We start from the raw sequence: 23,390 nt of genomic DNA, 5'->3' as shown, positions 1-23,390 counted from the left end.
ATGACAAACTTATACAATTGGTAATATTGTAGTTTACAAGCAGATGTAGTTGAGCAATACCATAAGAGGGTGTGACCTTCCTGAGTCAGCCCTTAAAGGTTAATGAACAAAAATGCAGACGCATAAGGCAAACAACAAAAAAAGTACACCAAACCAATTACAAACATTTTGCAGTGTCTGTAGGCGATACTTATAAATCAAGATGCGTACTCAGACCTATTTTTCCAGCATAGGAAGGAAATCATTAGATGAACAAATTATGTCACTAGGCAATGAATTCCAATCACTGATTGTCTGAGGAATGAAAAAATACCTGAATGTGTCTGTGTGGAACCTGTATTCAATTAAATGTTTAAGGTGTTTAGTTCTAGTGTTTCGCTGTTCAGAGAAAGATACATATGCACCACTGTGTAATTTGTAGCCCCCGTTAAGGAGGTGGAACAGAAACTTGAGGCGTAAGAATTTAGCACGCTTGCAAATAGTAGTATAGTCCACTACTACTTGGTAGTCTGCTTTGTATTTTCCTTTAATGTCCCATGAAATGACCATATTAGGGAGCACTCAAACAATTCAAATAAATTTCAAGGTGTGCATCTTGGCATGCTTTGCAAGGCCTGCTAATGTGAACTGTGCTTTTCGCTTGTCATGATCTTGGGCAGTGCATGAGTTCATGGAAGCATATGGTATTAGGACAATCCTGCATGTGTTTGTAAATGTAAATTATTTTAATTACATGTAACCTTAGAAGCAGGCTAGTAGCCAATAAACTCGTTTGCTAACCCAAGGCATCGAGGCAGTCAAAGTCAGGGCCGTTGACCATTTGCCTGCTCCTAACCCCAATTATTGGCAAATCAGTTCTGTAGAAACCCGCAAGATCAAGGAGGGTACACGAAAAGGAAAATTCTTGAGACCCATATGGGTTTTTAAAAAAGGCGGTGACTGGTGACACGCGTAGTAGAGGCGAAATCCCATACCAAAACGCTACTGCCATGCACGGAAGTGATGTCACATTTTTGACCACGTGATTGTGACGTTTAAACAAGTATGGCGTGTTCCGGTTAACAATTTTGCTACAGTTTGCGCGCGCTGCTTCCACTTTTGAGCTTAGTTAAAACATAAATTTATGGTTCCTTACTCTATCGTGTTGCAAAATATGCTAGTTAGTTGTGCTGGGACAACCGAAATGTGCCTGAGCTTGCGATCATGAGCGACACTTGGGCCCAAGCCTAAAGCAACTCATTTCCTTAAACCTTGTAGTGTCTGTTATGGTTCATAACGTGGTTTTGTGCAGCTTCTGTTCTGTTTTTCAGTGCTGTTGCTCTTGTTTGCTGAATTTGTTGTTGTAAATGGAGCTCATGTGTGTCTTCAGCTTGGCGGCACTTTCTTCTCTTATGACAGAAAGGTTTAAAATATTTCTAAACGTTTGTTGCTGTCGCTTACTTGAGTACGTTGATCATGAGGACTTTTCTTTTTTTTCCCCCATCTTTCGTGGGGCTTTGCATAATGCGCGAGTAAGTGAGCTGTCGCAAATTTTTATGGCCCTCAATGCAGCGTTTACCTCTACTCTTCGTCTACTCTACAGTTTCCCTAATCACGGATTTCTCGGCTCGATTGTGAATCACGACTTGCTTGAGAACCTGCTAGAAAGCCCAAAGAAGGCTACAGCATCTACATTCTGCGCCTGCTCGCAACACTTCAAAATGCACATGTTGAGAAAGCCTAATCTAAACTATGAAAACCAGTATATAGGAACGTGTTCTACTCGGGCTCAATCTTGCTGTCAAATTAAGTTTGTCTTGAAGCCAGAATGCAATGCAGCTTGTTCCCTAAACTGATATGTTGTTTCTTATGCTGTTATCTGAGGCGCCATGCTTGCACGAACATTCTTCGCAACTTGTATGGAAACACGATGTAGATTCATTTTAGGAATCAAGCTTTGTGTCCTGTCCTTTTCTTGGATTTTATTTTCGCGCTATTCTTAAGCTCGAATCAGGAATTTGTCATTGTAGAACCTGCACTACGTAGATGTGAAATGTAAAGACACTATACTGGTAGGTGGGTGTATGCAAATGTGCAAGTTTCTAGGCTCATGCCAATCAAGAAAATGCCAATTTTTCATCCCGTGAGTCTTTCTTCACCTTGTGGAATTTCGCAAGCCTTGTTTCGGTCATCCCTTGGTATCCGTTGCAGCAGCTCAGTGTCTACAGTGCCCTGCTGAGTACAAGCTCAGTGGTTTGATTCCCGGCTCTAACAGCCACAGTTTGATGGAGGCGAAACGTAAAAACACTTGCATTTGAGCTTTGGGCGCACTTTCAGGAATCTCCGGTGGTCAATATAAACTAGAACCTACGATGTAAACCACAGTTAAGTTACATGTCAAAACCTTACAGTTAAAGTAATCTCTTGATCTGTATAACAAAATTCTGATAAGTTTTATCCCTTAGCATGATCCTCTTGTCTAAAACGTTTTAAGGCATTGTGTAAAAATATGTTTTGGATGACTACTGAGTATTTTTTCTCAAATCCTTTTCAGCACCAAACCGAAGAAGTTGTCGATCACTTTGGACTTTTCTCAAACAGGGTGTTGTCCGGTGATTGAATTTCTCTTCACACAAGGACACATTGTGAAGGAGATTTTGTAAACTATCAGCAGCAGTAGAGAACAAGGCACAAAGAATAATGGAAATTGATGGACCCAATTTTCTGTTATTTATAATGTTGTGAAGGAAGCAGACAGTGAAGCTGAACAATATGTAGGGGAAATCATAATGTAGAACTAATAAGTAAAGAGGAAGTGAAAGTTGATAGAAAGATAACTTGCTGAAGGTGGGAGCCGAACACCCATACTGTGCATTAAGCATGCCGTGCATTGCCAATTAAGCTAATGATGTGGTCGTCCTCCCATTTACTTGGCTATCTGTGTATGTGTAAGGGGTAGTCCTGGGAGAGTCGGCCAGCACTGCTTCTCTCGGCCATGTCAGGGGATGTGGAACATCTCTAACTGATGATGTCAAATTGTATGACTTCAGGATTAGGCAACTGGACAACAAGCCCTTAAATGCTCCCTCATGCCATCAAGGCAGCCAAAGAAAATACCTTTGACCAGTTGCTTGCTGCAAAGCTGATTTACTATGTGACTCCTGTTCTTAAAAAGGGATGTTCCACATGTGCTGTTGTTGGCTATGAGTGGTCCTGGCTAGCACTACTAGTGCTTTTTGTATGTGTACACAAATACCTAAGAAAGTGAACAAGGGAGGGCCCTCATGACAGCTTAACTGGTATAGCACAGTACGTATAATGTGGTTCAGCTCCCACCTGTGGTAAGTTGTCTTTTCATCCACTTTCATTTCCTTTATTTCTACATTTCAATGAAACACAATTTCTCCTGTGCTTTCTCTGGCTTTGTAGTCTGTTTTTTTCATATAGTAAAAAGAAGGCTGCCTCAAGTTCATACAGGCCGCTTCAGTATTTCTGTACAATCCCATAAGAAAAGACATTTGTTCCCCTCGGCTAAAGAAATACAGAATCCAGGTTTGTGCAATTTATCTGATATGTCCACATTTTGGGACAGTCGTCTTCATGGACTATCTGGAAGCAGTGGCAAAGCTAGTGGGTAGCAAACTGGGCACAAACCCTGACACCCCCCCCCGCACGCACACACACACACACATACAGCCCCCTTTCCATCCGCAGTCATGTTGGTGCAGCCCATCCACCTGCTCTCCCTATAAAAAAATTTTTGCCTTTGCCACTGTGTTGAAATATGTGCCACAGTAACAGTAGTCATCAATGTTTTAAGAAATTGAGGAAGAAGCTAAACAAGTGAAATGTCGAAGAAAGTTCTCAGGTGTGTTGCTCATGCATGGCAACATGCCAGACTGCATGGCGAAATTTGGTTTGCGATGCACTCTGGCATGTCTGAAACATGCGTGCCAACTGCGTGCTAGCCTAGCCTGACCACTACTGCTGTGCACAATTAAAGTCATGCTTTTGACATCAATTAAACAGTAATCTGATTTAGAGAAAAGCATGCTTCTGCATACTTTTGCCCTTTCACTTGCTGGCTCTGCTGGTTCTTGCAGAGCTGGATGATCGTGTAGCTGGTGGACCGGCATTCCTGACCCCTTCAACTTTAGCACAAGCCTCAGGTATCTCCTTTTCTTTTGCACAACCTATACCTTGCAGCAGCTGTTGCAGTTCATAGTGTACGTCTGTGCAACTTGCACTCTACATTCCAGTTTTGTACTTTATGTTTTATTTGGTTTGCTGTTGGTGAGCCCTAATTAGTCCTACCACACATCTGCTGTTCTGAACCATGTTCACGATATTTAACTATATAAAGAACTTCCTTGTTACTTGATTTGTCTATTACATATGAGAATTGGATCAGAACTACCCTACTTTGTTCATACATGGTCAATCACTCTCGTGTTGTTGTTTAGCAGCTCCACAGTGAAGCATGTCCAACAGTGTACACCTTATGTGATTTGGATGTGTGGACAAAAGCACCGGCGCACACTTCGCATTTAGCCAGATATTTTATCAGGTGCTGTATTTTCCAACCACTTATTTAATTTACTAGTTTTACCTTTCATCTAAGTGCGGATGCTACTGAACTGCTATCACTGGGGCTGGCCATATTATATATAATATATGCTACCTTTGCAACTTGGTCCCTGTTAAAGCTTGAAGAAAAATAATCCTCTAATACAAGCAGTCACATAATGTACCCCTCGAAAAAGACGGTTCATTTGCAAAACCTACTCGACATAATTTATTAATAAAAAGAAATGGGGTGAGACTGATGGAATGCCCTTCCTGAAATTATAAAAGGCAAAGTAGACTGGTCTCATTTTTTTCTACACCAGCACAGCTGTGGTACATGCTGGTAATTTTACTACAGCTGAGTTGCGAACAGAGAGCATATGAAATGTGTAATCCACCGAGTCTTTTTGATCATAGGCAACAGTTTTTTTCGTTGAAGCATTGTGACATTATAGTAAAGGAATAAACTGTTGCGTCCCTGTATGCTGCAATGAAATGCAAAGGAAAAAAAATTCTCTAAGTCTTTATTTCTTTCAAAAAGACAACAGCTGGCCACAGGAACACATGTTTAAGGACTACAGTAAATTAGCCTGACAGAAAAGCAAGTAAATTTTTTTTGTTGGTTTGATTTCGTGAAAAACTGCTGTGGCTGCTAGTGCAGCTTGTAAAACTTAGGCAAATGGAACGTGGCAATGGTGCATTTGCACCACAATGGACACGACGATGCTGTGAAAGGCATAAAGATGTGAACAAATGAAGGAATCAGTCATGTGCAGTGAAGTCTTAGAAGTAAGAGAGGCTTTGAAGACATGCAGCAATACCAGATGAATATACCGGACAAATGAGCATTCAATATGAAGTGCTGCTCACACGGCCAGGCTTGGCCATTCTAAACAAGAACAAACATGCATTGCTCGGTCTGTATACCTGCGCTCATCTGCTATACAATAGTCCTAGCCACATCCCTGACCGTCAAAAATATTCCCATTCATTTAGCAGGTTAGATAACATTGCTTTCTTGAACTCCTGGAGTTGTTGATAGACAGCACCTTAGCTGCAGGGCTACAGTTGCGTATTAGTGAGTGCGTCTTGTGACATAAGCAAATTGTAACCACTCGGGCGCAACAAAGAATTAACTTCACGTTCATATATTCAAGAAAAAAACAGTTCACCCAAGCATTTCTACACTTTCTGCAGGAAAAGAAAAATGCAATAGAAAGCATAACCAATGTTTCACAACCTTGCATTCAACTGGTCACATTTAGGCATTATTGCTCATCTTTAAGGTCCTTTAATGAATCAAGAAAACGTGCCAACAAGCACCTTGTAACAAAAATCGTGCAACCCAACTTTGTTGCTTCGTACAACTGTTAGAGTGCTTGAAAACAGCAAGTCAAATAAGCCATAAAGCTCACCATTTAAGAAAATCCTTTGCTGGGCCAGTTGGTTCAAACGGACTTCAAACTTCAAACGGGACAGAAAGAGAGTCCTGTGTCTGTCTCTCCATCCATCTTTTTTCTTTTTCTGGTTTCCTTATTCCATTCAAAGCTTACTGCTTCCAAGTTCCTCATAGTGTATGTGATATTAACCACTGCAAAAGCATTTTCTTCAAGCAAATAAACATCATTAAGTAAATTTCAATGCATGTCCTTATATTTAAACATGCATGCAGATTATATCCTTGGTCGAGTCACTGCTGAAATGTAAACACATGACCACCACCATTTGTATGCAAGGTGTCGTAATTTGCTATTGTCAAGCTTGGATATTAATGCAAAGCGTCACTGGAGAGCAACTTTTTTTTCTTCCATTATATACTTCCTTGAGTATTTTCTGCTGCAAACAGAAAAGAATCTGCTTCACATAGCTGGTGCATGTTAACAGATGCAAGCTTTGAAACACATGCCATTCACATTGAGATAATGAACTTTCACGTCTCCAGCCCGTCAACTTGGCCAGAAGTGTAGTCGCTGAATATGCACTCTGACCACCACCACTGCTTCCACAAAACTCATGTTGGTGAATATGCAAACTCTATAACTGTTACGCAGTGCCTTCCCACCATGTTCCAAATTCTCCTGAGAACTACAAGTAACATGCAGGAAAAAAGCATGCATCTGCGTGCTAGGCATGGTGAGATTGGTCTATTAGGTGCTAAATTGCAGCAAATCCATTGCCTTTGTTGCAATACACTATAAGCAAAGCTTTCCTGAATCATTACATTTACATGCTATGCAAAGAGATACATGATCTCTGCACTTGTTTTTTATTTCTATACCATCTGCTTTAAATGCAAATGAAAGGTCTCATATGGCGTTATGGTATGCAACGACGACTAGCAGCTGAATGCATCATTTTGCAACTGGTGACAAAAGCATTGTGAGCAGTGGTATATGTACATAGAAGTATGGCTTTTAGAAAATTTAGCAACGTTGAGTCGGGTATTGCTAAAAAAAAAGTTTGTGAAAATGTTTTGAAGGTGTTGAGACACAGCAGTGCATGTCACAAAGATGCATGCATGTCTATGTCATTTGCACTGCCTTGTAGCATTGTTAGACATCATATACTACAAGCATAGCCTCCCATACACTTTTGTCAGGATTATATTGGTAATGCTGGGCACCTCGTAAATTTTTCACAGTGATGCTAAGAAATTTACTACTGCACCCAAGACCCAAACAGAGTTTCCTTTGTCTGTATCTGACCATAACCTTCGAAATCTTGTAGTGAAAGGACACCAGGATGGCAGATGCTTAGAGGAAGTTTATTCAATGGAGTTGCTGAAGGAGGCAAAGAAATCACTGATGTAAAAAGTTTTGCATTGCTGTTCCATGTTTCCTATTATTTCTATGTGGTACCTGCAGGTAAAATATTAATAAAGCTCTTGAAGGGAACAGTGCTAAAAACAGGACGATGAGAGGAGATCCAACACTGTGCTGACTAGAACCAATATTTATTGCATGTTGATATCAATATATACTGGATGTACAATTGGGTGCAGAAAAAAACAGATGATGACGTACAATATGATTGTTAAGAGAACGAAATCACAGGCTGAATAGATGCATGATTTTACAGCTGTGTAGCGATAGCAGAGGCATGCCGACACAATTTTCAGAACATTTATGGATGGCAATAATGTCTTCAAAAGTTTTGCATAAGCTTTGTTCAGGGTGCTTGCCTAAATCTATGCACTGAGAAAGCGTGACTTTACACTACTGCAATAAGGCATACATGTATGCTTCTACTTCTTTGCAATGCCTCTATGACCACTATTGTCTCTACTGAACCAAATGTGTACTTTTCAAAGGTCATACAGAGAGGTTGGCTACGGTCTCAAATGTCTTATTGGATGAGATCCATCATGGAATATTGTGGTCAAGTGTATCCCTTATTCTATTTGATAGTGAATATCTTGTACAATACTGAGACTAAAGAAATGGGTCTGTAGTTCTTCCAATTCTTAAACACTTCCATTCTTGTGATTATGCTCGCATTCTTTAAAGTCTGGTATGCTTAGCGTTGTTAGGCATTGTGAATAAAGGACTGCAAGATTCCAGTGCAATATCTCCTCCATGTTTTATCAAATCAACTGTTATTTCATCTTCTCCTGCCACATTTTCCTAGGGCTTATCTTGCGAAGCCCTTCAAACCTGTTCAATAGTTATACAATGAACGTCCATTTCCTGTTCGCTACTACATCCAATCATGGTTACATGGCTGTTATGGGTATGGTACCCTTTTCAGTCATGGTGTCTCCGTATGAAGATACGACTTTCTATGTTGCGTTTTTCATCAAAAAGCGAAGGAGTGACACTGCACACTGGTGGGGATAATATGGGAAGCATACATAAATGCAATGAACGCCATCTGATGAAGCGATGAAACACTACTAGAGAAAAAGATGTTTGAAGACGGACGACTCCATGTTTTACGGAAGCTCTGGTTTGTTGCTGCTCAAATTTCTCTTTTGCAGCAGCCTCAAACATTCAGAAGGGTTAAAAACCCTGTTTTATGTGAAGAAAGAGCTACTTTTAATGAAAAGCAGTTGCACAATACTCATAGTTCTATTACTCAATAGTTTTGATCCTGTTTTCATCCGAGTCTCCATTCGGAGACACTGTGACTCACTCAATCTTTTTTACCACGCCGGCGACCCATAGCCACTGTGCGAAAACTTAAAACCACCGACACTTTTTGGACTTCTTGGGCAATATAGTTCACCGTCGAAGAATTAAACTGTGTTTTTCAGTGTTCCTTTGAGTTTTAAGTGGTGGCATTTTTTAAATTCACAAATCGTCGTACGCACTGTTTCGTCATCAAGGTGGTAAATGCTCACATTTCCGGACCATGAAACGAACAACATCAGTCTGGCAATTATGTCACTTCCTCGAATGGCTGTCCAGATATGAGAGATTCCTAGTTTGGTCCCAGAACAACAGAATTTTGTTTGGGCGAAGCTGACCTGCAGAAGCAGTACGGACTGTTTTCTGTTTTTGTATTTGAGAATTTTGTCTGTGCTGCAATTTAACCTTTTCTTTTAATGTCCAGCCTGAATAGCTCATTTTGAGTCACCATCCTTGCTCTAAACATGATGCGATTGTGTGAGGTAGGATGCAAAGGACCACTGGCCCCAGCAAGCCCAGTTGCCGTTTCCTTAGCAGAGCAAGTATGAGAAGTGTGTGGCAGAAACCAGGACCACTGCCGGAAATGCTATGTTTTTCTGCGCATCACAGCTCAGGACCACTTCTTCAAATATCACAACCTGTCGACCAGTCGATGCACCACTCGCACAACCTTGAATAGATAATTTCCCTTCTTCCTTTAAAGTGACATAGTGAACTTGCGATAGAAAGTATTGAGTCATGATGTCTCCATATGAGGACGTGATTGACTTTGCAAAATAATATTCCTAGAGAGGGGAATTTTTTCCTTCAAACTCTGGACACCTGGAACATTAATACCTGCAAGCTCCAAAAATGTCCTGCCAGAATACCATAATTCGTGACTGAAGGGGGTACAGTTCAGTATAGTAGCCATGAAAATGGCTACAAATGCTAAGTTTGTGTTAACAATGACATTTTGAAAATACCAAATAAGGTTATCTCCTCAAAATAAGGCAACATAACGCGAATAATTTCCATCTTATTTCATGCCTGCAACTTCTTATAAACGTTCATTATATATATACTCACAAAAGTGACCTGTTCATCTGTAGCAGTTGCTGGCCTTATGAAGACAAGTCCCTTTGTCAAAACGATGGCTTGAGCGAGAATCATTGTTCAATTACCATGTATCTATTCTTGTCTAGGTAGCACTTTAGAGACAGAACAATTGCTATGGCCACGTCCCCACCCCATTCACAAGTTGTTACCATGTAAATCTACTAAACCTTGTGTTGAACTCAAACATTTTTTCAATAATAAGATTTAAGTTCTGCACTCCCTCTTACCAGGTAAAATTAACATGCAGCACCATCCATAAATAGGTGTCAGCCTATTTTTTAGTAGTACCACATTTAAAATGTGTAGCACACCTGCAAACACCAATGGCAAGTGACAAAGTTGGGTAAAATATTGCATACTAAAAATAATGGAATTATTGTGGGAATTATCACACTTCCAAGTTCTTTGTGCACACAAAAGAAGCTATCTGTTGTCAAGTTACACAGTATCGTCGTGCATGCAAAGTGCAGCGAAATCGGGTAGTTTCCATTTCTTCATAAGGTAACCTTAAAATACACCGCAGTTGCTCATACTGAGCTTTGTGGCCACAGAGGTGATGCACTCAGACTCGCAAAGCTGGTGCACAGTAGCATAGAAACAAAAAACATACATGGGTGTTCTGACAGCACCTACAAAGGTGGAGAAGTTGCTTGGTCTGCATGACCAAATGGCATTGTCTGACTTCACAAAAAGTGATGTAACAGCCCCTCCTATTTTTTTATCTCCCTCCCTCAATGGAGATTAAAATAATTTAATAGTGTCATTTCAGAATGTAAGTAGGGGTGTTCAAATAATGAAATTTTCTTACTGCATATACATATGTATCAGTATCATATGTATCAGTATATATATGTAGCCCGAACGCACTAAATATACACGCTGTTAACGCTTAGTACTTGCGCAAATTCTCACCTACCTTCACCGCAATGCACTCTGTATGCTTCTCTGTATTACAGGACTGTTTTACAGTAAAGCCTACTAAAGCCTATTCGCTCATTATGGAACGCATATAGGACCCTCGCCGAGACGCGAGGCAGGGGGCGTTTGCACAGTTCACTAACATGATACGGAATCCAGTAAACGGATCGCAGGGCTAGACACAGCTAGAGTTCGAAAAGTCGGGAAAGAAATTAGGCTGAACATAGCCAAGAATTTTGAACATCGCCCCTGCGACCATCTCTTGAACTCCACCGCAATGCACTAGCGTAACTCAATTGGCTGCAATATTAAAAATGGTATCTCGAAAGAACGCCAGAATTTCAACAAGTGCTTTAATCCTAATCAAAACACTGCTATAATGCAGCAAAGATGTTAGGAAGTGCCATAAATGCGCATGTTAATAAAACAGCGCGTGCCCTCTCAATGTTTCGAATGGAAAGTGGGAATTGGGGCCGCGTTCTGAATTTCTTTTAATATGCTGCCCATTTAGTTACACTGGTACACAGCGGTGAAGTTGGAAAGATGGTCGCACGGGCAATGTCCAACATTCCAGGACATGGGACAACTTATTACTTTCAGCAAGTCGTCAATGAGGCAGGACAGATATGGCAGAATAAAAACACAAAATGGTGAAAAAGAAGCGGCAAATCTGATCATTGCCACTCGCCTGCGCACTGTACAGTGCAAATAAAGATTATTATTATATGATTTATTCAATGAACACAAATCAATACATCAAAAACAACGTCTGAGTCAGCGGTTGCAGCCACAACAGCTCCATCTCAAGGGGCAATACGAGTAGGACATGGTCATGCACTCATGGAAGAAAACCCAAGAATAAAACAAACTTGACAGGACAAGTTATTCGCTTGGTTTAATTAATAATGAAGTATTCGGTGGCGGCGGAAACATCCATGTGGCTGAACCCGAGGTTTGAAGCTCCAAATGAAGGGAAAACAGAAAGTTTGCGAAAGGAAATTCTACGGCGGCATGACTCCTTCCTTTGTGTGCACTGTACATGAATTTATATTGGCTTCTAGCGCGAAGTGAAACACGGACACAGAAAGGAGCAGACAGGACGAGCGCTAACTCTCAACTAAATTTTTATTGAAACGAAGAACATATATATAGGTGATTGCAAAAACCGTAGCATCAGAACATGACAATGTAAAAGCATCAGTTAAACATGTCAGTGGGTAAGGAAGTCAAAGAACAAAAAAAAAATTATTTCAGATTAGTACACGTATTGCGAAGGTACTGGAATTCGCAATCTAACAGAGACAACGAAGCATGACTGACACAAGTGTCTCCTAATCTTTTTATGTGGAAAGCCTCGATAATTTCCCTCGTGGTTTGGCATCTGTGTCTAGAAAGAATTTTTGTGTCTTTAGGCTTTCCACATAGAAAGATTAGGAGACACTTGTGTCAGTCATGCTTCGTTGTCTCTGTTAGATTGCGAATTCCAGTACCTTCGCAATACGTGTACTAATCTGAAATATTTTTTTTATTTTTTTTTGTTCTTTGACTTCCTTACCCACTGACATGTTTAACTGATGCTTTTACATTGTCATGTTCTGATGCTACGGTTTTTGCAATCACCTATATATGTGTTCTTCGTTTCAATAAAAATTTAGTTGAGAGTTAGCGCTCGTCCTGTCTGCTCCTTTCTGTGTCCGTGTTTCACTTCGCGCTAGAAGCCAATATCATGTTACCGTACCAACTCGCCCAGCTGTCTATCCTTTTGCTGTACATGAATTCCTGATGATGTTCATTCTTTAATATTTTTCCAGCAGTCCAATTAAACGTTCGGCGCTTCAGTGTCATCGCGAAATTTGCTTGGCCGCCGGCACCATCATATGCTCATGCCTCATGGTAATTCTTCGTGGTATTGATCATCGAATCACCACGATACAACATGGCGAGGGTGAAGACGAACTACCGCCAAAACGCGTGTTTCTGTGTAGAAGGGATGAAGGGAGCGCGAATAGAAAAAAAAAGACACGTAACATAACACATATAGCATGATGAAAAACATTTAATAACAGAGAAAAAGTGAAAAAAATAAACGCAGTTCGAAACGTATACTTGTACATAGAATCTGGTTAGTCGTGCGCACACCGTCGATTTTGCATGGCGGGGAATCCGCAAATTTAATTATTTGTGGTCACGAGTTTCATTTTCTAAGGTGCAACAATGATGACACGCACGCGCTCCACGACGCGCGCGCTCGGCGCTAACGCGACACGCGCGCGCGCAATGTTGTTGGGTTGCGCTGCGACACTGTTGCGCACGAGAACGGTAGAGTGATGCATTCTCATACAGAAATTCATAATTAAGATAAATGTATTTTCGCCGCATGCGGTGACGTTGAAAATATTTTTGACAGCTTGCACGTTCATATTGCAAGTGATTATTGACATCAAGGTCGCGTGACCCTAGCGCATTGCTCTACTTTCGGTATGCCATGATGTTACCCTAAAGTTGCGCTTTTATAGTGCAATGATTGTTGAGCGAGCTAGGCTGTTGGTCATCCTGTCCTCCTCGACGACGTCAACGCAATCGTGAACCATCTCATTTTCTTCTGTTGAACCACTATCATACGGTTCTTTTTGTAATTCTGAGTGTAGTTTTGTGCAACCTCCTTTCAGTATTTAAGTCATATTTGCTGTGTTTTTCTGTTGTCAGAGTTTCAGTGTAGCAGCGGTTTTTTGGTGCGAAACGTTATAGTTTGAGATTTCACGCACTTCTGGCCGCATTTCTTTCAGGTTTTATTGATCTTATATAATTTTTGCTTAGTGTGTAGCATTCAGTATTGACTGATAAGTCTTGAATAGCTTGCTTGTGCTCTCCTGGTCACCATGACTCGAGCTTTGTTGGTTGGCGATTCGATGGTGAAATACGTCGGTCAGTATTTCCCGTCGCGTCGTGACCTGGCTGTTGAGGTCAGCGCGCACAGGGGAGCAAAGATTGAGCACTTGCTTCCAATGATTGTCAACAAGCTAGGAAGCTTTCACGTTGTCATTGTGCACGTCGGCACTAACAACACTGTTGAACCTGTGGACGTGTACATAGACAAGTACCATCGCTTAGCTCGTGACATAATTGCAAGCAATCCCATGGCGCAGGTTGCGTTTTCTGCCATTCTCCCTCGCGGGCAGAATGAGTACCGCATGCGCGAAGCACAGTCACCTAAGTTGCGCCGCATGAACGAAAGGTACAAAGAGGTGAACGCTGCGCTGCAGAAGCTGTGTCAGGAGCAGGACATCCACTTCATGGGTGGCTTGGTTGAAGATTGGGCAAGCTGCCTTGCCAGGGATGGTGTGCACCCGAGCCGCCACGGAAACCGGCTGTTGGCAGACTACTTCTACAGGGAGGCCCGCATCCTGGCTGCCACTGTGGAGAGGGGCCGAATCCTGCACAACTACAAGGACAGGCTGTCGCCATCTTCCTGGAGTGGCTGGGCAGAACCACCTGCAGCACCTGCCTTCAGCAGTGCCGACTTTTCTCCCCTTGAAGCTAACTTTATTTCTTCTGCAGCAAGCAAGCCATCTTGGGTGAAGCCAAGAACACCGACGCAGATGACCAGCCGTGCTTCCTTGCAGGCGTGCAACACCGACCTGCTTCCTTGTGCCCTTCAGGGTCCTGGCTTTGCTCTCGTTGGCGGTGTTCGCGTTCGCCGCAAGGGCAGCAAGACCTCGTGCACCTGGGACAGCCTGCCTTCACCCATGACCCATGGTTCAAGGGTACCGAGAAGGGGAAAGGCCGAGGTGAGGCTTCAAGGCCATTTTCCTTCTGCTAAGCCAGTGAGCCTCAGCCGAGGTGCTAGCACCACTTGTTCCAGGGTCATGGGAGGAGTCATACAGGCAAGTACTTCTCCCCACTTATCCACAGAGAGCGTGGCTGAGGCAGGACACGTTTCCCATGGTGGTGAGTGGACTCTGGTGACATCAAGGAGGAACCGCAGAAAGGCTGCAGCACTGTGCAAGCAAAGACAAGGCACCCGCCAAGCAGTAGGCAGGCGGCGCAGAGTACTTGCTGACACAGCTGCCAAGCCCTTGCAGCAAGTTGCATCTTTGCCTGCAGTAGTAAGGCGGGCAAAGCAGCAATTCAGTATACCCGCTTCTATTGCAGCCTCAGGTGCAAACATGCAAGGGCAAGCCACAACCTCACACAACAGCGCCCTTGACAGCTGTTTGACCAGCAAGCAGCAGCAAATCTGTTTGCAGGCCACTACAGTAGACTTTGCAGCTGTCTTGTGTGGTGTTGTGGTCGAGGTTGCTGGCTGCAAAAGCCGTAAAAGTATGCCTGATAGAGCTATTTGTACTTCAGAAAGGGCCAAGTCCAATGCCGGAAAGCGGTACAGCAGTCGTCAGTTAGCCTTGTCTTCTAAATCTAGTTGTGACAGTGATAAGGCTGTCTCCATACAGAAATGTGGCATTACGACTGACAGTTCTGTTCAGGCTGTGCTCAATGCAGGTCCAAGTAAACATTCGGCAGCCTTGATGCCAGGCTGCAGTGTTGCCAGCTCTGATGCCGCAGCTTCTGTCAAGACATGCGCAAGTAATTCTGATGTACTATTTGGAGCAGGAGCAAAACGATTTTTTTAAACAGCACATTTGACAATTTTGTTTCTTTTAAGGAATGCTTTGATGCCTGGTGCAAGGAAGGGAAACATGTAGTTTCTGGGAGCAGGTCAAATAAGAACCCCTTAGCAGCAGACAGTAAAGATTATGAATTTCTCAGAATCACTTATCGGTGTATTCATGGCAGTCCTGCTAGGCAACGGGGAATTGGAAAGCGCCCTAACCAGAGCTATAATAGCACTAACTGCGAAATGTCTCTTTCACTTGTCCTTTGTAAAGAACCGGCGTTGCACTACAGAATAAGCCAGCTAAAAGACAAACATAACCATAGCCTTGATCTGTATAACATCTATCCTCAGAAAAGGCTTCTAAGCAGTACAGAGAAGGCAGAACTGTATGACCTAGTCAAGTGCAATGTCGCTCCAAAAGATTTTAAGAACTTGGTTAGGCAGAAAGCAGGAAAGACATTAACAACGAAAGATGTCTACAACTATAAAATGGAATATTGCATTCCTATTCGAACTCAAGAGGCACATGGTGAAATGTTGATTCATCAAATAGAAAGCTTAATTGAGAAGAATCCCGACTGGCTTATTCATTATGAAAAGAATAATGAAAACAACCTCCAGTTTATCTTAATTCAAACTAGCCATATGCGTGAAATGTTTGAAAAGTATCCTGAGGTAATATTTGTTGATGGCACTTATAAAGTTAACAGGGAAAATTATGTCTTGTACTCAATTCTTGTCGAAGATGGTCGTGGTCATGGAAGATGTGTTTGCTACGCATTTGTGCGGAATGAAACTACAGCAATCGTTCGGCCCATGTTTGAGAAACTTGTAGACTTTAACCCATTTGTTGTAGCAGCCTGCAAAGTAGTAATGATAGACAAAGACATGAATGAGCTTCGCATTTTAAGTTCTCTCCTTCCAAATAGTACAATATTGCTGTGCGCATGGCATGTGCTGAATTGTTTCCATAGAAATGTTGATGAGAAGGCAAAGGATCAACGCAAACTACTTCTTCCAATTTCGAAAGAACTAATCTATTCTCAGACTCTACAGGAGTACAATGATAAGCTGCCACACCTAATGCAAATTGCTCCCAAAGACTTTCTCGCATACTACATGCAACAGTGGCATTCGTGTAGACAGATGTGGGTGCATGCTTACAGGAAAGAACTTCCAACTTTAGGTAATAACACGAATAACCGCATTGAAAGTCATAATCAGAAGCTGAAAAGTTTTCTTAAACCATCGTTGCATTTAGTTGAAGCTGTAGCAGAACTGGTTAACTATGTTAATAATGACAGCAAGTCTCTGGAGTTTGCCCAACTGAAAGAAATTAAACTTAACCTTAATGTAACTTGCATAGACGAATTTCAGATGGAACTGTCTCGTAGCTGCACTGTAGAGGCCAAAGATAAAATACTTGAACAGTATGAAAAACTAAAGACAGCAAATTACCAGGTTAGCCAAAGCAGTAATTCATATTTTGTCGCATTAGGAAGCAAGGAGTACAATGTAGCACAAAGCTTCGACAGCTGTACATGCACTTTCCATGGTCAGTATGGCTTGCCATGTGCACATATTATGGCAGCTCGCTCATTTTCGGGAAGGGAATTGTTTGATAAAGCTTGCATTCCACAGAGGTGGCGTAAGGAACATTTTCTTGACCATAGCTGCACGACTTCGAGCACAGGATCTAAAGTAAAAAGCAGCGTTCAACCATTACCCTCCATTAAACTAGACACTCCTCAGCAAAAGTACTGTTATGCCTATGAGACACTTTGTAATATGTCAAAAGCTGTAGCGAACGTCCTGGCAAATTGCAGCACTCAGGAATTAATGGAAAAGCTAGCTTCATGTGAGGCATTTTTCAGAAATTTGAACACATTCACACAAAATCAAGTTCCTGTAACATTGCAAACAAAAATTAACCAAACACAGCCTACCGTTCAAGCGAGCCCTGCTAATGTAGTAGGCAAAACAGTGAATTCAAAGCTTATTGTTCCTGTGGTTAAGGCGAGAAGAGGGCGCCCTAAAAAGGTAAAAGCTGTCAAGCGTGCGTTCCAACCACAGCAGAGCAGAATAACCCTTGCTACTATCAAACCTGACATGTTGCAAATTTACAAAAGTTATTCACTTACTGAAGACGACTTAAATGCTCTGATGCGAGGTGGCTCACTGTCGGATAGTGTAATTAACATTGCCCAGTATCTAACAAAAAGAAAGTTTCTGAATGTGCAAGGTTTCCAAGATGTTCTATTAGGCCAAAAGCTACGTTTCTCTCAGGTCACTGGTATGTTTGTTCAAATTTTGCATGTTCGGAATCCAGATCATTGGCTTACAGTTACCAACATAGGCGCTTCCCAAGATGCAATCTTTGTCTATGATTCCATAGATCAAGACACTCCTCCTGATGCCATTAAACAGATTTGTCATATTTTAAAATCGCCATCTCCAACCATACCTTTCTTGACGAAACCGGCACAGAATCAGGGCACCACACTTGACTGCGGTTTGTTTGCCATAGCTAATATGTATTACATAGCATCAGGAAAAGACCCATCACAATTAAATATTAATCAGTCCACGTTATGGAGCCACTTGCTTAAATGTCTACAAAAAGGAACCATAGATGATTTCCCATTAACAAATACCTTAACTGTTCATGTGCGACAAAGAAATACCACATACAATTTGCATTGTCTCTGCAGGCAGCCAGCATAGACAACAGTAGGCAAAACTATAAACTGTGGAGCATGTTCTAAAATTTACCATGTACATTGTCTTGGAAAACGGGCAGAAAATTTGAATGGGAAAGTAGTTTTATGTTCCGAGGCATGCCTAGATATTGTAAAACAAAAAATGAGAGCTAAAGCAGTATAACTAAGTGAATCTGAGGTGATGCTGGAGGAATACAATACTACTTCTCCATTCAATATCCCAAGCTTTTGTTGTATCCATTTTTTTTAATTAAGGGAGACAGATTCATTGAGAGAAGAGTGCATAAAGTTCATGTTTCTTTGTTCAGGCGTTTTTTAATGTGTTTTGCACTCCACCGTTTTAATGGGACTGACAACCAACTAAAATGTGTCATAAGATCTTATTGTAAGATACAAATGTGCTTATATGGGGAGAATTCAACAGGATGTTTGCAGTTTAAGTAGTAGTTGCGATTTTTTTTTATTTTGCACTGAAAGTTGCCAAAAGCTGAATGCCACAGCACTTGACTGTCAAGCTCTGAACCTGCATTGCAGTCCCAGCATGTGAACAAATTAACGAAGTGTTGATACACATAAGGCAGCTGTCATTAACTGTAACATACTTATATTAAAAATGTCGCTATAAGTCATAGGCATTTGCACTTTCTTTTCATGTATTTAGCGATGCAAGCACTGTTCAAACTTGCAATCAGTGCTGCTCTCATGGCGACGAGTGGACCTTCAGCACTGGGGCATTCCTCTTTGCACGGTGGTGTGCATGGGTGCTTTTGTATGTTAGTGAGTGAATCTCCCCATGTTCTGTTGTCTCCCTGTGGGATACAAAATGGGCCTGTCGTGAAGGTGTACCAATCACTGCTAGAAGGGCACTATTGGCATTTCCTACCGCTTGTTACCATCGGAATTAATAGCGTGTGATAAATGTTTCATTTTCAAAACATTGATTTGGAAATAGCCTGAACAGTCAGACAGAAAATACAAAAGCATCCTGACAAAAATAACCAAACAACTTGGGACGCATGAACAGCATGAAGATTGCTTTGATAAAAAAATTGCAATTTCTTATGGGCAGGCTACACTTGGCTTCTCTCTCAGCAGCATACAATTAATATTGTGCTTGCCACTGTTTCCAGTGGTACATAATAATGATTGGACCTAAATATTACCATTAAAGAGAAGTGTTCCAGTATGTTTTCAGCATTACTGCAGCAGGGTTGGGCACTCAAAACTTTGTTACGTACAAGAAAATAGGCATCATAACAGGTGGTTGTCAGTCCCTTCAAAAGCTTTAGTTGCAAGACAATTGCTTTATGTGGTAGAATTGCCTGTATATTTTGCACATGGTGACATCAACTAGTTGTGTAAATTCAGCTTTTTTCCATTGTTTATAATTTTTCTGCATTTCGTTAGTTTACATAAAAAAATATGTCCAGAGTGTCTTTCCACAGCAGGTAGGAAAGCTGTTATTCTAGAACAGCATATCAATCTTTAGTAGGGAAGTGCACGTCTTAGTTTGTTGACATGTCCTGTGCTGCTTCATCTGCTGCACATTTAATTTTCATTATGGTGTGTTTAATCCTCCTATGCAGAGACGAAAGTTGTGCCATTTTGCTTCGTACCTGCATTTCGTTTTGTCAGTGTTTCCATACTCTTGACAGAAGCCTTGCACTAGTCCAACAGTCGAAAAGAGTATGAGCTGTGGTTGCGCTCCTGTGTAGCTTGATTGCATGAGGCGATTTTGGTCTTGCACTTAATTCACAGTATTTTAGCTCTAGTGTGCCAGGTCAGGTCACATTAATACCTGTGTTGCACTTAGCTCCAATTAATGGCCTAAATGGCTAAGGTACATTTCTTATTGCCATTATTTTTAAAGCGTGACCACATGTGTATACGTAACATTGCAGACCAGCCAACCAACCTCAGAATTTGAATATACTTCAGTCGTAGCTAACAAATGCTAACATTTTGTGAAATATAGTAAACACTTTTATTACTTGAGTATTCAGTGCTCTTAAAAAAATTAGGACTTCATTCTGTGAGATAGAGTGATCCAGCATGTGTGCCCTTCAGTCACTGCTAGAATTATCTGCCCCATATGCAGCTGACTTCTATTAATTCTACCCTGACAGGACCAACGAAAGAAGCCACTGGAAAGTGCCGCACGTCTAGTTACATTGCGCTTTCGTGTTTTGCAGGCTCTCTTTCAGGCTTGGAAAAAAACTTATATTATGTAGCATATATTTGCAGCAGAAAGCTGGATTGTAGATTTTTCAGGATGGTCTACAATTTTCTCCATTGACACTCTTGCTGTGAATACTTCATGAAGTTGAGTAATTAATGAATTCAGTAATTAGCCAATATACAAAAAAAGTTTTGACTTGCTCCAAGCAACAGCAAACATTACCTTGGTTCTGACCAGCTATGTGGCACTTTTTTTAAGCTTCGGAACAAGTTGTGTGGGACACAAGGTATACATTTTAAATTAATTATGCTTTAAACTGTGAAATCAAATATAGAATACTTGTAGTGACAAAAACTGTAAAGAAGCTCTAAATATCGGGAAATTAACTACAAAATTGTATAAACTGGCAGGTATAATAGTGTCACACATGAGGTCAGTGTAGCAAGCTTGAAATTGGAATTTAAAAAAATTGCTTTTATTGGCTAAAACTGCAAGCAATGTCACAAAACAGCATTAGTAAGTACACTTCAAAGAGAGTTTCCTTTCACCAAAATGTTCTTTATTGTGCCTGGAAGCATACTTGCAAAATGTGTAGAGCCCCAAGTTGAAGCAGAATGGTGCCTGTAGTTCTGAAGGTGTCAAAATGGAGACAGTGCAAATAATGACATTTAGAGTGCTACTTTCAACCGTAACTGTTTTTTTTTCTTCATCGAAGCATGCCACTAAAAGTAAAGCATCAGGAGCAAGTTATGCAGGCATGCATTTGATCACTTAGCCCTTTAACCCTCAATCCGGTGCTCTATGCACCATGGAAGTTGTACGAATACTGCCAATGAAGAGTCACTTGTTGAGCCCAATTCTGCGCTGCTCCCATTGCCAAAGACAACTTACTGTTGGCAATGAGGGAAAGCTACCCTTTTCTGTAATTTTTGTGTTATTCCTAACCAAAAACAAATTAGTAATATATATTAAGGATCACAATGAGAGAAAAAGAATTCCAACTAAAAAAATTTTCTGGAAACTTATGTTTTTTCTGCAATTATTTAGGGGGTTAAAAAGTTGAGTTATCAAAAATCATTACATTGTTAATGGCATTAGCATTTATAACTAATAAGTCTACTTGTATATGCAGGTAGCATGCAAATGACATTTTCAGTTTACATGTGAGTACTTGATACCAGTGAATTTGCCTGTGAAACTGTGGGATAACCTTTTAAGTGCTATATTCTTCCTAATGAACGAGAGATCTGCACATATTTATTCTTGCCAAATTATTATTGGTATTTTCTCAGCTTCAGAAAAAGATATTGCTAATTTTTGTTTTACACAAAACTGCTTAATTTGTTGAGAAAAGGCTTTCCCTCAAAATGCAAGGTTTCAATAAAACTGCCTAACCATGCTATACTGAAAGCATTATAAACAGCTCTAAAATTGTATAACCATGCAAGCTCAGCCTCACAACCTGAAGTAAATACCCTTCCATTATTATTTTACATTACAATAGAAAGCATAGTTATATCTCCTGTGCTTTCTTTTACCATGGACAAAATTTGTTTTTAGGGAACAACTTGGAAGAATGTGTGACTTGAACAAGCTGAACATGTGCACCTTCGGCTTGACAAAGTTATCCAAGAAAGCGATACAGCCCAAAACCGACAAGGGACAAGTGACAGTCATAGGTGCAAACATTGTATCAGACTCTGTGCTTGTGTGCAGCCCTTGTCAGCGTGTTGTGCTGTCACCTCATTATGAATTACCAACTAGTTCATTCATATGCCTTTTTATTTGTTTAAATTCTATAGTGACCCTGATATGGTTGGCCATTGAAAAAACAACTTGTTTTATATGCAGTACTGCGATAGTGAATGGAAGTAGAAGCACACTGTGTAAACGGGATCTATTTTGTATAGAAACATAAGATAAATTGCACCAATATTGCACTGAGTAAGGTTGTTTTGACAAGGAACAAAAGAATCATATTTTTATTTTGAAATATAGCTTGCAAACACTTGCATTTCTGTTGCACTACTGCATATCTCTCGGCGGAGCCTGGCCGCTACAGAGCGCGTTCTCGGGTGGCGGATAGAGAAACGTTCCATGATATGAATGCCATATACGTTCATTTCATCGGGCAGGCATTTATGCCCGCGGACCAACAGGCATTTCCATACCGTATTTATTTGAATATAAGGCGAGGTTTCCCCTTAGAATCCTTAGCTTTAAAGTTTCCGCCCGCCTTATATGATTTTTGCTTTTCATTATTTGTGTAGCTACACGGCAGTGCGAATGTCGCCTTATAGTGTAGCTTTGCCACAGCGCTGCTGTGAAGCTTTAAGGCAGAATTTGCGCTGCCGTGAAGCTACACCTAAAGGCAAAATCTTGCACTCCAAGTCCTGAGGCTCCCTTCTCCCCCATTTTGTGGTTGCTATATTGCACTTTGGCTGGGTTAGTAACAGTATTTCAGGCTATACACGCCATGTCTAAATAATTCGTTGGCTACTCTATATCGCCGTATATTAGTGCGCATACTTAAGTTTTGTTCCTGGGTCCCCCGACTGTGCCCTTACCTTGTAATTGCGACCATATTGTAATTGAATAAATACGGTATTTCATGATGGCGTGCAAATTATTTGGTGACGGATACCATATGCTGTCATTAGTCTAAAGCATATCCTTGCATTCATGTTGTACAGTGATTATTTTTTGCAAAATTTCACTCTTCTTTCCTTTCTTTGTCCAGTGAGGAATGAAAACCCGCCACTTTAAGGTGCCATGAAAGAGTAGCTGCTGCTTCAATCTTCAAGAGGTCGGCCAAATACAGCTATGCATTTGCACTGAGAAAATGTTGCTTAGCTCTTTCAGATTGTTCAAATAAAGTGATTTATCAACAGAACTGTGCCAGGGGCTTTCCTCTTTCTACTTTCTTTGGCATTTACACGTATGTATTGTAGCATTGAGAAAGCCAACAGCAGGCAGGGTTCATACAGAACATCTGACACAAAATTCAAGGAGGGGAAACATTGAAAAGTAGTGAAATCTTGAAGCTAAGCAGCTGCCAAGTTCGACACGCTTCAAGCCTTTTTGATCACTTTTCAAACAGTTTCCAATTGTAATGATGTAAAATGCCGTTTGGCATGACAGCAGTGTCAACATTTAGCACAACATATTCGAGTTAATGACAATGACTCAAA

At 41.0% G+C, this 23,390-nt stretch overlaps 2 protein-coding genes across 4 annotated transcripts in view; one reads left to right on the top strand and one right to left on the bottom strand.

The window, feature by feature from the left end:
* Window positions 1-23,080, top strand: part of LOC135912406 (uncharacterized) — a 117,224-nt gene extending 94,144 nt beyond the window's left edge. Inside the window, exons 3-5 of one of the 3 annotated variants that reach the window (XR_010567658.2) lie at window positions 4,083-4,148; window positions 14,348-14,476; window positions 22,940-23,080. The gene's annotated coding sequence lies outside the window, so the exon portion shown is untranslated. Of the gene's footprint in view, window positions 1-4,082; window positions 4,149-13,951; window positions 14,066-14,311; window positions 14,477-22,939 lie in introns of those variants that run through there. The other 2 variants (XR_010567657.2, XR_011514350.1) reach the window with 2 other exon arrangements.
* The window catches only part of LOC135912407 (serine/arginine-rich splicing factor 6-like), a 99,236-nt gene that overhangs the window by 41,846 nt on the left and 34,000 nt on the right, over window positions 1-23,390 (bottom strand). The gene's annotated exons all lie outside the window — the stretch shown is intronic.

This window comes from Dermacentor albipictus, chromosome 5, assembly GCF_038994185.2.
Source record: "Dermacentor albipictus isolate Rhodes 1998 colony chromosome 5, USDA_Dalb.pri_finalv2, whole genome shotgun sequence".
NCBI classification, from domain to species: Eukaryota; Metazoa; Arthropoda; class Arachnida; order Ixodida; family Ixodidae; genus Dermacentor; species Dermacentor albipictus.
Note: the sequence above shows the minus strand (reverse complement) of the source record. Positions and strands in the feature narration are given on the sequence as shown.